The sequence below is a fragment of the Cupressus sempervirens genome, chromosome 4, assembly GCF_028749045.1.
Source record: "Cupressus sempervirens isolate cs-2001-9-10 chromosome 4, ASM2874904v1, whole genome shotgun sequence".
NCBI lineage: Eukaryota > Viridiplantae > Streptophyta > Pinopsida > Cupressales > Cupressaceae > Cupressus > Cupressus sempervirens.
Genome location: NC_143121.1, coordinates 784,757,436 through 784,763,224, shown reverse-complemented (window position 1 = coordinate 784,763,224; position 5,789 = coordinate 784,757,436). Strand labels below are relative to the sequence as shown.

The window sequence follows — 5,789 nt, the reverse complement described above, 5'->3', positions numbered from 1 at the left end:
ACCAATTTATGTCACCAAGTTGCCTCACCAAGTTGGCTTGCCCACATGTCCCACCAAGTCCCCAAGTCTACTTGCCAAGCCGACAATTCAAGTGCACTCACCAAGTTGACTCTTTAAGTTTTCTCACCAAGCCCATCCCCTAGGTCAACTCTCCAAGTCAACTCGCCAAGTCACTCCCACCCAATCACCTCAATGAGTTTACTCTTTCAGTCAGCTCACCAAGTCTACTATTCAAGTACGCATGCCAGGTCAGCTCGCCAAGCTAGCCCACCAAGTCATGTCACCAAGTCGATTGTTCGAGTATGCTCACAAAGTTGACTCTTTAAGTTTGCTCATCAAGTCACCCCACCAAAGCACCTCATCAAGGTTAGTCTTTAAGTCTACTCACCAAGTCAGCTCGCCAAGTCACCGCACCAAGTTGACTCACCTCTCGCCTCACCAAGTGGACTCGCTAAGTCGGCTTGCCAACTTGCCCCACCAAGTTGACTGTTCAAGTATGCTCGCCAAGTTGACTCTTTGAGTTTGGTCATCAAGTCACCCCACCAAAGTGCCTCATCAAGGTCAGTCTTTAGGTCCGCTCATCAAGCTTGCTCACCAAGTCAGCTCGCTATGTTGCATCTCTAAGTGGCCTCGCTAAGTTAGCTTGCCAACTTGCCCCACCAAGTTTCCACTTTAAGCCCACTCACCATGTTAGATCGCTAGGCCGGCTCCCCGAGTCATTTACAACATGACTAGGAATATCTTCAATTGGACCAGATGCAATACCATTTACACATATTCCATAATCTGTCCCCCACTCTAAAGCCATAGATCTTGTAAGACTATCAACAGCTGCATGTAAACAAAAAAAAACTTTGCTAGATAACTTGTTTAAATTATTATGTAAGTAAAATGACTCTCATGTTTATGCTGAAACATTTAAATTTATTAAATAGTTAATTCAAATCTTAATCCAAGAAGAATATAATGATTAAAAATGAACCTTTGCAGTAGAGACATGAATTTGATACCAGAAAGCTGAGGTACTGTATTGTAGCACTTAATTTTAAAATAACACCAGCCTCTGAAGGAGGCTTTCCAATTCCACCTTCCCTCAAATACTTCAATGCTGCTTGACTCATTGTAAATGTGCCAACAACATCAATATCTAGTACTGCAACCACATGTAATTTATCTAACTTCATGCTACAATTAGGGAGAAAAGCTAAAACATCTGAAAAGAGTTGACAAAAACTTAGCACTTCCTCCATTGACATACGTCATAATGAACTAAAAAGTATGAGTCATCTACACCCTTCAAAAACAAGTCCTTAAGAAATTATGCTTCAACAGAGAGATCAATTCAAACATCCAAGTGACTTGGCACTATTACGCAAAACATCAATGTCAAAGCAACTTCAATAAATCACTCAACCTCGTTAGGAAACCAGTTTGAATTTCTTTCCCCGTCATTTTCCACAGCATAACTAATCAACAACATGCGTGCTTAGACAATGGCAAATACTCAAGTTGTAGTCTCCCTATGTGTGCTCCCATGAAGCACTCAGTCATTTCTCATCCACAGGTTTCAATACCCTCATTAGATCATCCACATTCAAGATAATAATTGTGAAAGACTATAATGCAAAATAATTAATAAATATTGTACAGATTATGTCAAAACTTAATGAATTTCTTGTGCTACTCTTTGTTTGAAGGAATTACATCGAGGGAGTGCTCACAAAGATGAAGCACCACGACTTTCTCAAAGGCTCAACAATTCCAGTACTACTCCAGCTCAAGAAGGCTTAACTATGGAGTTTCCTCCATGGTTTAAACCACTCTACTTGGAATCCCATTTGCAAAACCTACAACAAGTGTTGTGCCTTATGAACCATTCATTAGAAAGCCCCTTGAGCTCATCAATAGATAAGCCTAAGATATTTTCCACAGCAAGTCAAATTGTGATATTGCTATCACGATTCAACTGTACATTTTTTGAGTCAAACCCATTGACTCATGAATATAATATATGACCCAAGAAAGAGGGTGAAATTGTAAATGTAATGGATTATACATCCTTTCCTCCTACTACTAGATGACTAAAGGTGCTTGTGTGCTAATTGTACCCCCTTTTCTTGTAGTTATTTGCAATTCATACCATCCGATCAGTATAGAAATTTGTCTACAATTAGCTAATGTAATAGATATAGTATAGTATGATAAAAGTAACAGGAGGGACAAAAGCTTAAATTCTTGTATGAAAATTACTAGTTCAGTTTTTGAGTAGAGAGAGAAGTAACAACAAACAAATGATATATGCATTCAAGGTAAGTGGAAATGCAACTTAATATAAATGAAGCAAATATTTCTAATCAGTAATGACACTTACAAACTGAGCATAAGTATACAAGAAAAAAGGATGCATTATGATAGAGTATAAAAGACTAGGCACGCCTATCCAATTTAGAGTTGTAGAATGTTCTACATTTTGAAAAGAAATGTTGAAATCAGCAGAGATGTAGATTCATTACAAAAAATAGAAAAAGATGTAACAAACTGGAATCTTTCTATAGATGTTTTCATGTCAAGATTATCTACAGCTGAGAGTAACAACAAAAGATATCCAGAAGCCATCACTTGTATGCATATAGATAATGGAAATATTTTACATTTTGTTATAGGGGGCAGTTTAAGACAAGAAATAACCCCTTAGCTGTGATTCTGGGCATTCTAAGCTACAACATGAAGAAATCAGGAAAAAAATGAAATATACTTAAGCTTTCATACTAAGTTCCAATAGCTTAACATACAAACAGAGCTCCAAGATAACAAGAAGGAAGAAAGAAGATTCCATTTTAAAAGCCACATCCAAAAAATGTGAATGAAGGAGTATGAACCAGTAATAAGCAGCTACAACATAATGAAAATCAGGTAGATGAGAAACATGCAAAACACTATGTGTTCCAGCTTTCTCAACATTTCCAAAAAATGTGAATGGAGGAGGCAGAAAATGAATAAATGTGCCATGGGAGCCATCTATAAATGCCAAAAACAATAGTGTACATCCAGATTTGACTAAGAAATGCAGAAAATAGGAATTAATCAGTGATACCGGCCTCAATATCCCGAAAAATGCTTAGAAATTGTAACAATATTTCACCTTATAGCAGGAAGCAAGTGATAGTCACAACTAGAATGAAAGGTTGAAAAGGGAGGAAAAAGATACCCATCAGATGTGCAGCCATGGTAGTAAGACTCCAAGAAAAATCACACACATCTCCAATGGTGGCAATAAAACCCAATCTCCACAAAAAGATAGTCAAGATTAGTCACGACAAGTAAAAATCTTTACATTTTTTGTTATCCCACTCATCCTTGGTGACTTAGATAAAAAAGAAACACAAAAGAACAAGTGATGACTGCTCCTAGTAAGACTCCAAGTGCAGAATCGCGTCAAACTTCAATTTGCAGGCCTAGAAGTAACTCTCGTAGTAAGAAGCAGAAAGTAAAATAAAATTAACTTAACTCTGTGGCTATAGAGAGATGCCCCTTATGACCTGTTTCAAGTCCCTAAAGCCTCATCTGTGCAAATAGATTAGGAATATCAGATGGATATAGATGCATAATGATTTATGTAAACTGATAAATATTTAAACAATTATGATATTGCTATTAACTGTATAGTTTTTGAGTTAAACTCATTGACCATGTTGCAGGAGTTGGGGTTCACAAGAATCCATCTTACACAAGAATAAATGGAACACTTAAAAATCATTGCATCTAAGTGATGCTCGCAGAAGCATCGGGCCTTCCTAAGTGAATCCTGATAGCAATATCCCAATTTGACTTACTTGGAAAATATCTCCTACTAATCAATTTGTTATTTATTGAACATAATTTTAGAAAAGAGTAATTTTGGAAAGCTCATATGTAACAATCCATCGCTCCTCCATGAGAGGGTGACTATAGATAGCTCAAGGCAAGGACCTATAGGTAATTGTACCTTATGTGATAGAAATCTGGAGAGAAAACATATTAGTATCTGCTTAATGTCTGTTATATGTACTCTAGTTCTGTATTGATTAATTCATAGGTTACTCTTCCACATTATTTACAAGAGGCGTTATTGGACATCTGTTCTACTATTTTTCTTTGAAGTCTCGAGAAAAGAAAAAATCGTGGAGACTTCTTTTCAAGGCCTCTTTCATGGGCCATCATGTTTGCTAGAGTCGGCTCAGGAATAATTTTGAACCAAGATTTGATTTTTTCTCTGGTTAAATGCACAGTTAGGGTATTAGAAGAAGTACTTATACAGTTGCAGCATGGTTGTGAGGTTTTCCTAGAATGGTAGCATTATGTTTACAAAATCATGCAAAAAAAAAGATTTCATTAAATTTAAGGGACATATTTTATTGCCCAAATATCTTTACTAGTGGTATGCAGTTGCAACATGACTATGAATCATGGAATCACTCTTAAATGCATATGTTCTTATGGGTACTATAGATTCTAATTTCTTAGACTACGACCTCTAATCTCTTTCAACCATTGCTACAAGTCAAAGACTTTCTGATGAAGATCAATATTCAAAGTTTATAGGCTCCACGATCTCTTAGTAACTCATGTAGCCATGGAATTGCCTTTCCCTGTATAGTTTGTTAACAGATAAGGATCTGCAAGACTAGGCAGATTCAGTTCAATCTCAGCTTTTTTCTTAAAATCAAGAATAACATTTCAAAAAAATGCTACTCGAGCTCAATGCATTAAATTTCTGGGGAGCTGTGACCTGAGCCTGTGCTTGGATCCTTAAAGAGTTCAAAATAGTCGAAGAAACCATTTCCAATGAATATAAATATTCAAGTTTGTAAGCACAAGGGTCTTTTGATAACCCATGCATACACTTTATCCTTCACTGCATGTTGCTGATAGAGTCAAAAACTGACAAATGCAACCATTCTCATACTGTTCCCACCAATTTTTTGCTGGAAGACTATCATTTCAACCAAAGTTTCTTGTCAAGCCCACCACATCACAAACTCATCCTTCACAAGGAAATTTGAGCATGACATTGGTACTACAGAATGTTTGTTAAAAAATCTAATTCCAGAAGTCTTAATATGGACTCTATGGTAGGGCATCTGTCCCTCAACCCTGTCCTGCATCATGAACCTCCCCCCCCCCCCCCCGCACAGAACCCACTAGGGCACTGCCCCTCAACCCCATTAAGGTCTCCAGTACTAGACCCCCATTACTTTCAAGATCTCCTATCATGTATGAAACTTGATTATAATGAAGAGGTGACAAGGAATTGGGATATGACCTTTGAGTGTATTGACATAGATGTTATTGTTGCACAATTTTCTAGAAATCTCTTTACATGAGACAGTTGTACAACACATGGAAAGTGGAAGTGGAATTGTTAGTCATTGTGGTTCAAGTGAAGTTCTATTTTCAAAGTTCTAGGTGTTCATTTCATTGGTAAACCCAACTTGCTGTCCTACTAGGCCTAATTTGCAATTAAGTCTCTAGTGAGCATTTTTTTTTCCTCCCAGATGTCCCAAAAGACTCTCATAATCACATATTCTGATACCCAGTCAGCTATATTTCAACATATCTCAAAATTAGATATTGATGTTTTGGATCAGCTGTCCCCAATAGATGACTGTCACTAGTTTTTGGCCTATTTGACCCCACTTTTACAGAACAAGTGTGTGACATATGTGGCTTTCGGCCCTCAAGCTTTCAACAGTGTTGTTTAACCCCAATCAAAAGAAATTACAATCAATTCGGTCTCATATACCCTATAA

The 5,789-nt window shown here is 37.1% G+C and overlaps 1 pseudogene; it reads right to left on the bottom strand.

Moving 5' to 3' along the window:
* Positions 1–682: 682 nt before the first annotated feature.
* Positions 683–1,184, bottom strand: LOC149563752 (peroxisomal 2,4-dienoyl-CoA reductase [(3E)-enoyl-CoA-producing] pseudogene; annotated as a pseudogene).
* Between the last annotated feature and the right edge of the window lie 4,605 nt (positions 1,185–5,789).